Below are 12625 nucleotides of genomic sequence, written 5' to 3' on the forward strand. Positions count from 1 at the left end.
CAGGACCCTCAGCTGCAGGTCTGTTGGAGTACCTGGCCGGCCGTGTGAGGTGTCAGTCTGCCCCTGCTGGGGGGTGCCTCCCAGTTAGGCTGCTCGGGGCTCAGGGGTCAGGGACCCACTTGAGGAGGCAGTCTGCCCGTTCTCAGATCTCCAGCTGCGTGCTGGGAGAACCACTGCTCTCCTCAAAGCTGTCAGACAGGGACATTTAAGTCTGCAGAGGTTACTGCTGTCTTTTTGTTTGCCTGTGCCCTGCCCCCAGAGGTGGAGCCTACAGAGGCAGGCAGGCCTCCTTGAGCTGTGGTGGGCTCCACCCAGTTCAAGCTTCCCGGCTGCTTTCTTTACGTGAGCGAGCCTGGGCAATGGCGGGCGCCCCTCCCCCAGCCTCGCTGCCGACTTGCTGTTTGATCTCAGACTGCTGTGCTAGCAATCAGCGAGACTCCGTGGGCGTAGGACCCTCTGAGCCAGGTGCGGGCTATAATCTCCTGGGGCACTGTTTCCTAAGCCCTTCGGAAAAGCACAGTATTCAGGTGGGAGTGGCCCGATTTTCCAGGTGCCGTCTGTCACCCCTGGAAAGGGAACTCCCTGACCCCTTGCGCTTCCCGAGTGAGGCAATGCCTCGCCCCTGCTTCGGCTGGCGCACGGTGCACTCACCCACTGACCTGCACCCACTGTCTGGCACTCCCTAGTGAGATGAACACGGTACCTCAGATGGAAATGCAGAAATCACCTGTCTTCTGCGTCGCTCATGCTGGGAGCTGTAGACCGGAGCTGTTCCTATTCGGCCATCTTGGCTCCAATCATAAATTTTCAATATCTATTCAAACTAAACAGGGTTTTCCAATAAGTCATGCCTATCTTCTTTTTTCAGTTTATAAAATAATCTACCTAAATAAAAATAAAAGCCTATGTTAAGAGCTTTTTTTTTCTAATTTTTTTTTCAGTTTACAGTTCAACATGATAATAGCTTGGGATTTGTTTCTCCTTCATGTGGGTATATATTAACCCTCACAGTTTCTGGAAGCAGACAAAGTTGTAATTGTACTTACTTGGGAAAGACTACTTAACTTTTCTAGGTCTTAATTTTCTCATTTATAAAGTGGGATGTTGTGAGCCTCAGTTGAGGCAATGTACATGCAATGTAAAGATGATTAGGACATTATTTACTTATTTTTATTTATTTCTTTTTTATTATACTTTAAGTTCTGGGATACATGTGCAGAATGTGCAGGTTTGTTACATAGGTATACATGTGCCATGGTGGTTTGCTGCACCCAACAACCCATCATCTACATTAGGTATTCCTCCTAATTCTATCCCTCCCCTTGACCCTTACCCCCAACAGGCCCTGTGTGTGATGTTTACCTCCCTGAGTCCATGTGTTCTCATTGCATGTGTCTTTATAGTAGAATGATTTATAGTCCTTGGGTATATACCCAGTAATGGGATTGCTGGGTCAAATGGTGTTTCTGATTCTAGATCCTTAAGGAATCGCCACACTGTCTTCCACAGTGGTTGAACTGATTTACATTCCCACCCACAGTGAAAAGGCATTCCTATTTCTCCACATCCTCTCCAGCATCTGTTGTTTCCTGACTTTTTAATGATTGCCATTCTAACTGGAGTGAGATGGTATCTCATTGTGGTTTTGATTTGCATTTATCTAATGACCAGTGATGACGAGCATTTTTTCATATGTTTGTTGGCTGCATAAATGCCTTCTTTTGAGAAGTGTCTGTTCATATCCTTCACCCACTTTGTGATGGGGTTGTTTGTTTTTTCCTTGTAAATTTGTTTAAGTTGCTTGTAGATTCTGGATATTAGCCCTTTGGCAGATGGATAGATTGCAAAAGCTTTCTCCCATTCTGTAGGTTGCCTGTTCAATCTGATGAGAGTTTCTTTTGCTTTTATTTTTATCCTGAGACTTTGCTGGAGTTGCTTATCAGCTTAAGCTTAAGGAGTTTTGGCCCTGAGACGACGGGGTTTTCTAAATATATAATCATGTCATCTGCAAACAGTGACAATTTGACTTCCTCTCTTCCTATTTGAATACGCTTAATTTCTTTCTCTTGCCTGATTGCCCTGGCCAGAACTTTCAATACTATGTTGAATAGGAGTGGTGAGAGAGGGCATCCTTATCTTGTGCTGGTTTTAAAAGGGAATGCTTCCAGTTTTTGCCCATTCAATATGATATTGGATGTGGGTTTGTCATAAATAGCTCCTATTATTTTGAGATACGTTCCATCAATACCTAGTTTATTGAGTGTTTTTAGCATGAAGGTGTGTTGAATTTTATTGAAGGTCTTTTCTGCATCTATTGAGATAATCATGTGGTTTTTGTCATTGGTTCTGTTTATGTGATGGATTACCTTTATTGATTTGCATATGTTGAACCAGCCTTGCGTCTCAGGGATGAAGCCAACTTGATTATGGTGGATAAGCTTTTTGATGTGCTGCTAGATTCAATTTGCCAGTATTTTATTGAGGATTTTTGCATGGATGTCCATCAGGGACAATGGCCTGAAATATTCTATTTTTTTGTGGTGTCTCTGCCAGGTTTTGGTATAAGGATAATGCTGACCTCATACAAAGAGGGAGGATTCCCTCTTTTTCTGTTGTTTGGAATAGTTTCAGAAGGAATGGTATCAGCTCCTCTTTGTACCTCTGGTAGAATTTGGCTGTGAATCTGTCTGGTCCTCGGTTTTTTTGCTTGGTAGGCTATTAATTACTGCCTCAATTTCAGAACTTGTTATTAGTCTATTTAGGGATTCGACTTCTTCCTGGTTTAATCTTCGGAGGGTGTATGCATCCAGGAATTTATCCATTTCTTCTAGATTTTCTAGTTTATTTGTGTAGAGGTGTTTATAGTATTCCCTGATGGTAGTTTGTATTTCTGAGGGATCAATGGTGATACCCCCTTTATCATTTTTATTGTGTTTATTTGATTCATCTCTCTTTTCTTCTTTATTAGTCTGGCTAGTGATCTATCTATTTTGTTAATCTTTTCAAAAAACCAGCTCCTGGATTCATTGATTTTTTGAAGGGTTTTTCATGTCTCTATCTCCTTCAGTTGTGCTCTGATCTTAGTTATTTCTTGTCTTCTGCTAGCTTTTGAGTTTGTTTGCTCTTGCTTCTCTAGTTCTTTTAATTGAGATGTTACGGTGTCAATTTTAGATCTTTTCTGCTTTCTCCTGTGGGCACTTAGTGCTATAAATTTTCCTCTAAACACTGCTTTAGCTGTGACACAGAGATTCTGGTATGTTGTGTCTTTGTTCTCATTGGTTTCAAAGAATTTATTTATTTCTGGCTTAATTTTGTTATTTACCCAGTAGTCACTTAGGAGCAGGTTGTTCAGTTTCCATGTAGTTGAGCCATGTTGAGTGAGTTTCTTAATCCTGAGTTTTAATTTGATTGCAGTGTGGTCTGAGGGACTGTTTGTTATGATTTCCATTCTTTTGCATTTGCTGAGGAGTGTTTTACTTCCAATTATGTGGTTCAATTTTAGAATAAGTGCTTTGTGGTGCTGAGAAGAATGTATATTCTGTTGATTTGGGGTGGAGAGTTCTGTAGATGCCTATTAGGTCCACTTGGTCTAGGGCTGAGTTCAAGTCCTGAATATCCTTGATAATATTCTATCTCATTGATCTGTCTAACATTGACAATGGGGTGTTAAAGACTCCCACTATTATTGTTTGGGAGTCTAAGGCTCTTTGTAGGTCTCTAAGAACTTGCTTTATTAATCTGGGTGCTCCTGTATTGGGTGCATATATATTTAGGATAGATAGCTCTTCTTGTTGCATTGATCCCTCTACCATTATGTAATGCCCTTCTTTGTTTTTTTTGATTTGTGTTGATTTAAAGTCTGTTTTATCAGAGACTAGGATTGCAACCCCTCCTTGTTTGTTGCTTTCTATTTGCTTGATAAATATTCCACCATCCCTTTGTTTTGAGCCTATGTGTGTCTTTGCACATGAGATGGGTCTCCTGAATACAGCACACAGATGGGTCGTGATTCTTTATCCAATTTGCTAGTCTGTGTCTTTTAACTGGGGCATTTAGTCCATTTTCATTTAAGGTTAATATTGTTATGTGTGAATTTGATCCTGTCATTATGATGCTAGCTGGTTATTTTGCACATTAATTGATGAAGTTTCTTCATAGTGTTGATGGTCTTTACATTTTGTTATGTTTTTTCAGTGGCTGGAACAGGATTTTCCTTTCCATATTTAGTGCTTCCTTCAGGAGCTCTTGTAAGGCAGACCTGGTGGTGACAAATCCTTCAGCATTTGTTTGTCTGTAAAGGATTTTGTTTCTCTCTCACTTATGAAGCTTAGTTTGGCTGCATATGAAATTCTGGTTTGAAAATTATTTTCTTTAAAAATGTTGAATGTTGGTCCCCATTCTCTTCTGGCTTGCAGGGTTTCTGCAGAGAGATCCGCTGTTAGTCTGATGGGCTTCCCTTTGTGGGTAACCTGACCTTTCTCTCTGGCTGACCTTCACATTTTTTTCCTTCATTTCAACCTTGGTGAATTTGACGATTATGTGTCTTGGGGTTGCTCTTCTTGAGGAGTATCTTTGTGGTGTTCTCTGTATTTCCTGAATTGGAATGTTGGCCTGTCTTGCTAGGTGGGGGAAGTTCTCCTGGATAATATCCTTAAGTGTCTTTTCCAGCTTGGTTCCATCCTCCCTGTCAGTTTCAGGTACACCAATCAAATGGAGTTTTGTTTTTTTCACATATTCCCATATTTCTTGGAGGTTTTGTTTGTTTCTTTTCATTCTTTTTTCTCTAATCTTGTCTTCATGCTTTATTTCGTTAAGGTGATCTTCAATCTCTGATATCCTTTCTTCTGTTTGATAGATTTGGCTATTGATATTTGTGTATGCTTCACGAAGTTCTCGTACTGTGTTTTTCAGTTCCATCAGGTCATTTTTGTTGTTCTCTAAACTGGTTGTTCTAGTTAGCAGTTCCTGTAACCTTTCATCAAGGTTCTTAGCTTCCTTGCACTGGGTTAGAACAAATTCCTTTAGCTCTGAGGAGTTTGTTATTACCCACCTTCTGAAGCCTACTTCTGTCAATTTGTCAAACTCATTCTCCATCCACTTTTGTTCCCATGCTGATGAGGAGCTGGGATCCTTTGGAGGAGAAGAGGCATTCTGGCTTTTGGAATTTTCAACATTTTTACACTGGTTTTTCCTCATCTTTGTGGATTTATGTAGCTTTGATCTTTGATGCTGACGACCTTTGGATGGGGTTTTTGCATGGGTGTCCTTTTGGTTGATGTTGATGTTACTACTTTCTGTTTGTTAGTTTTCCTTCTAACAGTCAGGCCCCTCTACTGCAGGTCTGCTGGAGTTTGCTGGAGTTCCACCCCAGACCCTGTTTGCCTGGGTATCACCAGCAGAGCCTGCAGAATAGCAAAGATTGCTGCCTGCTCCTTCCTCTAGAAGCTTCATCCCAGAGGGGCACCTGCCAGATTCCAGCTGGAGCTCTCCTGTATGAGGTGTCTGTCGACCCCTGCTGGGTGGTGTCTTTCAGCTAGGAGGCACAGGCATCAGCAACCCACTTGAGGAGGCAGTCTGTCCCTTAGCAGAGCTCAGGCGCTGTGCTGGGAGATCCACTGCTCTCTTCAGAGCCAGCAAGCAGGAATGTTTAAGTCCGCTGAAGCTGCACCCACAGCCGCCCCTCTTTCCAGGTGCTCTGTCCCAGGGAGATGGGAGTTTTATCTATAAGCCCCTGACTGGGGCTGCTGCCTTTCTTTCAGCAATGTCCTGCCCAGAGAGGAGGAATCTAGAGAAGCAGTCAGGCTACAGCAGCTTTGCCACGCTGTGGTCTGTTCTGCACCCAGTTCAAACTTACTCACGGCTTTGTTTACACTGTGAGGGAAAATTCGCTTACTCAAGCCTCAGTAATGGTAGACACCCTTACCCCCACCAAGTTGGAGCATCCCAGGTAGACTTCAGACTGCTGTGCTGGCAGCGAGAATTTCAAGTCAGTGGATCTTAGCTTGCTTGGCTCTGTGGAAGTGGGATCTGCTGAGCAAGATCACTTGGTTCCCTGGCTTCAGCCCCCTTTCCAGGGGAGTGAATGATTCTGTCTCACTGGGATTCCAGGTACCACTGGGGTGTGGAAAAAAAAAAACTCCTGCAGCTAGCTCAGTGTCTCCCCAAACGGCCACCCAGTTTTGTGCTTGAAACCCAGGGCCCTGGTTGTATAGGCACCTGAGGGAATCTCCTGGTCTGTGTGTTGTGAGGACTGTGGGAAAAGTATAGTATCTGGGCCGTATAGCACTGTCCCTCACGGCACAGTCCCTCACAGCTTCCCTTGGCTAGGGGAGGGAGTTCCCCCACCCCTTGTGCTTCCTGGGTGAGGCAATGCCCCACCCTGCTTCTGCTTGCCCTCTCTGGGCTGCACCCACTGTCTAACCAATTGCAGTGAGATGAGCCATCTTGCCCTGGGAATCGATATTTTTTAAAAGTGTGCAACTGGAGGACCATAGGAAAAAAAATATACTTCCTGATTTTGAAAACAAGGGAAAATTCCTCAGAAAAGGTGGTAGTAGAAAAACAAATACCAAAATGATAAACTGAGCCATTTTACTTTTTTAGAATAATATTATAAATGCATGATAGATGAGTGATTCAATTCAGAGAAGTAGAGCACACAATTGAACACATATGCAGCACAAGAAAGCCAGAGATTGTGTCTGCAGGAGCTTAGAAGCAGATAAAACACTGCATTCAGAATTGACCATGAAATATTAAAATAGCTGAAGCAGGGCACATACCAGAAACTCAATGATTCTGGCATAAGAAGGCTACAAATGGTGTTAAGGACACATATAAGACTAACATTTTGTGAAATTCCTTTTCCATAAGCAAAGTGTCTTTTTAATATTGTATTGTTCTCTATTGGATTAGATTACACATGGAAAGCAAGCTTGGAAGTGGAGAAATATTGTTTATCTATTCTGGACTACTTTTTCTCTATGTATGAGTGACAGCTTGTAATTTAGGGAGTTAACTATGCAAGAATTATAGTGATATGTCATTGCATATGTCAACTCAAAATTCTGATAAAGTCTTGTAATCCTTTCCTAACTCTGGGCTAAATATTCACTGGGAGCATTTCATGCTTTACAATAGCACCTGTGAATTACAAATAACTGAGGAGCTTGAGTGAAACACAAACTCATACTTGCCTCTTCTTTGTGTGGTCTCACTGTGCTGCTGCCATACACATGCCCTGCACATCCTGATCTTTTGTTGCTGTTGTTATTTTGTGAGATGTAAGAGCCAATGCAAACCTTATCATAGATTCAATGAATCTCATAATTGAAAAAGACTTTCAAGATCATCTAGTTCAATATTTCAGCCAAATAATAGATTCTTTTTCTTGCATGTTTCAGAAATTGGTAGAGGTCTCCATAAACCCTGCCATTCCTGATCCCTGAAGTTACAACTAGCTAAAGGTTTGACAATTTTGTTTATATTTTCAAAAAATCAGTTATTTGTTTTGGTCATATTTTGTAATGTTTTTCTATTGTCTATGTTGTTCATTTATTGTCTGACCTTTATTTCCTTCTTCCTACTAATTTTGGGATTAGTTTGTTCTTGTTTTTCTAGTTCTTTGAGGTGTAGTGTTGTGTTGTTTGAGATCTTTCTTCTCTCTTGATGTATATATTTATTGCCTACAAACTTCCTTCTTAGAACTGATTTTGCTATATCCCTAGGTTTTGGTATACTGTGTTTTCATTTTAGTTTGTCTCAAGAAATATTTTAAATTTATCTTTTAATTTCTTCATTAACCCTTTGGTTATGCAGGAGCATGTCATGTAGTTTCTATATATTTGTAAACTTTCTGAAATTCCTCTTATTAATGATTTCTAGTTCTGTAGCACTGTGGTCAGAAAAGATGCTTGGTATGATCTTATGTTATTAAACTTGTTAAGACTTGCTTTGTGGCCTCATATACAATTTATCCTGGAGAATGAGCCATGTGCAGTTGAGAAGTATGTGCATTCTGTAGCTGTAAGATGGAATGTATTGTTAATGTTTGTTAGGTCTATTTGGTCTATGATACAGTTTAAACCTGATGCTTGTGTTCTTGGTATTTCTTGTAATCTGTCCATTGTTGAAAGTGGGATGTTGAAATTTCCTACTAATATTGTTTGCAATCTACCTCTTCCTTTAGATCTAATAATATGTGTTTTATATTTTAGAGTGCTCTGATTTTAGGTGCATATATTTACATTCATTATATTACCTTGCTAAACAGGTCCCTTTATCATTTGATAATGATCATTTATGGTTTATTTTTAGTGTTTTTTTTTTGTCTTAAAGTCTATTTTATCTGATATAAGCATAGCGACTTCTGCTTGCTTTTGATTTACATTTGCCTGGTGCATGGAATGTCTTTTTTTATCCCTTTACTTTTAGTCTATGTGTGTCCTTACAGGTGAAGTGGATCACTTACAGTCAGCAAATATAGTTGGATTTTGTTTCTGCCATTTTGTTAATTATTTTCTGATTTTTTGTTTTTAAAATTCTTTGTTACTTTTTCCTCTCTTGTTTACCATTGTGGTTTGGTGGTTTTCTGTTGTGGAAAGCTTTCATTCTTTTTAAAATTTTGTATCTATCTGTTGTAATTCCTTTCTTTGTAGTTACCATGGTGCTAACAATAAATTTTTAGAAATAGTAGACTATTTTAAGTGACAACAACTTAGCTTTGGTAACATAAAAATGCTCTAGACTTTTATGCTCTTCATCATAATTTATATTTTTGTTTTCTTAGCTTACATTTTTATATATTATCTGTTTCTTAAAAACTGATGGTAGCTATAATTATTTTTTATCCTTTGACTTTTATCTGTCATATTTGAGGATTGAAATATTTCTATAGCACCATTCCAATACTGGAGTATTCTGAATTTGATTATGAATTTACCTGTACTACTGAGTTTTATATTTGCATGTGTTTTGAAGATAGTAATTATTGTCCTTTTGCTTTCAGTTGTAGCACTCTCTTAAGCATTCCTTATAATTCCATTCTAGTGGTGATGAATTCCTTCAGGTCTTCCTGGGATGATCTTTATTTTTCCTTCATTTTTGAAATGTAGCTTTTCTGGGTATAGTATTCTTTGATAGCAGTTTTTTTTTTTCTTTTAGCACTTTGAATATATCATCTCATTCTCTCCTAGCCTGCAAGGTTTCTGGTGAAAAATTTGCTGATTGTACTATGGGGATTTACTTACATGTTACTTGACATTTTTGCTGCTTTTAGAATTTCCTCTTGGTCTTTGACTTTTGATAATTTGATTATAATATGCCTCAGAGAGAGGTTTCTTAGTTGAATTTATTAGGGAAATTTTGAGCTTACTAAACCTGGTTGTTCAATGATACCTCCAAAGACTTGGTAAGTTTTCAGCTATTATGTTAAACATGGTTTCTGTGCCTTTCTTTACCTTTTCTCCCCCTTGAGATCCTATAAGCTGAATATTTGTTTAATTGTGTCATATGAGCTATGTAGGCTTTCTTCATTCTTTTTTATTTCTTACTTTTTCTCTGACTGGGTTATTTCAACAGACCTATCTTTAAGTTCAGAAATTTCTTCTTTTGCTTGATTTAGTCTGTTGATGAAGCTTTTGATTGTACTCTTAATTTCTCTCATTGCATTTTTTTCATCTCCAAGATTTCTGCTTGTTTATTGGTGACATTTATCTTTTTTGGCATTTCATAAATTTTCTTTTCTTTGTGGTAATTACTGGAGAATTACTGTGTTTCATTGGAGGTGTCATGTTTTCCTGTTTTTGTTTTATGTTTCTTATGTCTCTAACTTGATAACTGTGTGTCTGGTGGAATAGTTGCCTCTTCCAATTTTATGGAGTATCTTTCATACCAAAAGTCATTTTTCTGTGGAAGAGTTATAGGGTGTTGGTTAGGTAGGATGCTTTGTGTTTGGTTCTGGGTGGACATAGTAGTGTAGGATTTGTGCAGTTTTTTCATTTGTCATCAGTGTCAGTGATGTCTGAGTGCCTCAGTGGCCTAGGCTGCAAGAGTATGTGTTGGCAGTGGCGTGACTTTGCAGAGGTAGAGCCACTGGGCTGGTTCTCAGGCTGAGGGTATGCACACAGGGTAGGTTTGCTGGCTCAGTGTCAGAGCTACTGAACTGGTTTTCAGGTCAAGGATGTACATGCATGGTGGTTCTCCTGGCTGGGGTTGGATTCTTTGTTGTGCAGAACTGCCTTTTCCTTAGGAGGCAGGTGCTATGTGAGCTCAGACATCAGGATCATGGTCATTCTGTTGGGCCTAAGCACTGAGTAGCTGATGACACTGCAGCCACCCATGTGAGTGTCCTGGAATGACATTGGAGCCTCAGGAATGGAGTGACATTATGGCTATTTGCCTCCAGAGCAGGATACCGTCTAGCAGTGATGCCAGTTTCAAGACATCACCATGCCTTAGCGGCTTGGGGGTTGGAAGTGTGTACAATGTATGCTCCTACTCCAGAGCAATGCAGCCATGTGAACCCCTGAATGCTCCCTGATCTGGGCCCATGGCCTGTGAGGGCTGTGGGATTGTCCTGTAGCAAGAAATGCAGGTGTCTCTGTTGCTAACAGGGGCTTTTGGGAGCCTACCGTTTATCTTTTTTCTGCAAAGAAAAGTTCCTCCTTATTTGAAGTCAATCCTAGTGGAGGAAAGGTGTGGCAGAGGCAGGGTGTTTTGCTCTCCTTTCTATACTGCCATTACGGGTTTCTGTGTTCCACAGGAATTCTGCCACTACCTTGCTGTACTCCAGAACTCTCCGTAGGGAACTCCAGTAGAAATGTAGTTGTTTATTTGTTGTTTAGGTCCGTTTTTAGGGGATGAAATCAGTGCCAGGCACCTCTAGGCAACCATCTTGATGTCATTCTGAAGTTATGACTATGTCACTACCCCATATTTTGGATTAATCTAATTGTTAAATGTTTCTCTGATTTAATGTAAAAGTATAAATGTTTTTCTCTGCAGTGACTATCTAGGTCTTCATTCTTTCTATGAAGACACACAGAATAAGTCAAATCTGTATTTCCCTTATAAACTTTTAATAACTTTAAGAACTCTTTTGATTCTGTATCCAAACCTACTCTTTTCCTAGTGAAATAGATGTGATTCCTCCTTCTCTAATACATATTCTTAGTGCTTGTTTTTGGAGTGAATACATATGGCATGGTTTAGATCCTCCATCTTCCACTTTTCTTTCTTCTGGATTCCATACAATATTTTATTTTTATGTTTCTTTTAAAATACCATGCCCAGAATGAAACATTATGCCCCAGATTTTTTTCTGACTTTCCTAGAGTAGACCAAAAGTATTTGCTTTATTGTGATGGAATCATTACTTCTATTATTGTGGCCTAAGATTTCATTAGGTTTTGGCCAGCAAATCATATTGTTGCTACATATTGAACTTAAATCCAAGAGCTCTCATATGTCTTTAACTTACAATATTCCATTTAGTCCAGCTCTCTCCTTGTGTCTATGAGTAACCAGAACAGTAGAGAGTAGTACTAATGTAATATTTGGAAAAATTCTGAAATGGATTGAAACATTATAGATATGTTTATTGTTGGTTTATAAAATTATTATATTATTAATTCCATTACCACCACTCCCAACATGTACCCTACAAATCTATCACCTAAAAAATCTACTGTTTACTTATGGTGCCTTAGAGAAAATTAACATCATGCCTAAACCAAAAGGTCTATTTAGCCAGAATTACGACCCTTGAGTTAAAGAACATTTAGCCTAATTTGTATTTCTTTTGTTAACCAGGAATTCATGGTCAGTGGAGATTAATAGTGCATTTTGCAATCTATTCAACTTAATTTTTACCTGATCTAACATCACCTGCTGTGCTATGCTGTGGAGACTTAGAGAAAGCTACTCCATTAAGCAATCCTGCTGTGATATTTCTGATGTTTAGAAGTTTAATGTATTTCCGCAATATATATCCACAGGTGTCTGATGAGTATCTATTTATTCATCTGTAGTAAGCTGGTTACAGATTTCTACTAGTATATTATTTACTAGTAGTAAATTTCTACTAGTATATTTCTACTAGTATATTATAGGCTTGAATTATTTTTTTAAATCACATCTTCCATCATTAGAACTGTAACCTGCCACAGTGGTGCCCCTTAGTTAATGACCTAATTTTTATGAGATTCTTTTAATAATTTTCTTTTTTCCCCATGTGTTCGTTTATTACCTCACATAAAATTATATTAGCTAAAGATTAAAGAATTATGTCTTGAACAATGAGAAACATGCCTACCAACCTAGGACTTTTGAATAGTGAATAAATTGGATGAGGAATCTAGGAAACAAAGGAGGGTACATATGTGTGACATTTTGATGGGATAAAATTTTACTATTAAAAGTTCTGTATAACTGAGGTACACACACACATACATGCACACATATCAAGATGTAATGTAATAGAGCACAGCAAGTCTGCCGTGACCCAGATAATTGAGCCGAGGCTTTGATAAACAGGGACAATGCATTTAAGGGCAAAACATGAGCATGGTTATTTAAGGCAATATCAATATCTCTGCCGCACCCTTGATATGACAAAGAACACAGA

This window comes from Pongo pygmaeus, chromosome 15 (assembly GCF_028885625.2).
Source record: "Pongo pygmaeus isolate AG05252 chromosome 15, NHGRI_mPonPyg2-v2.0_pri, whole genome shotgun sequence".
Lineage (NCBI taxonomy): Eukaryota > Metazoa > Chordata > Mammalia > Primates > Hominidae > Pongo > Pongo pygmaeus.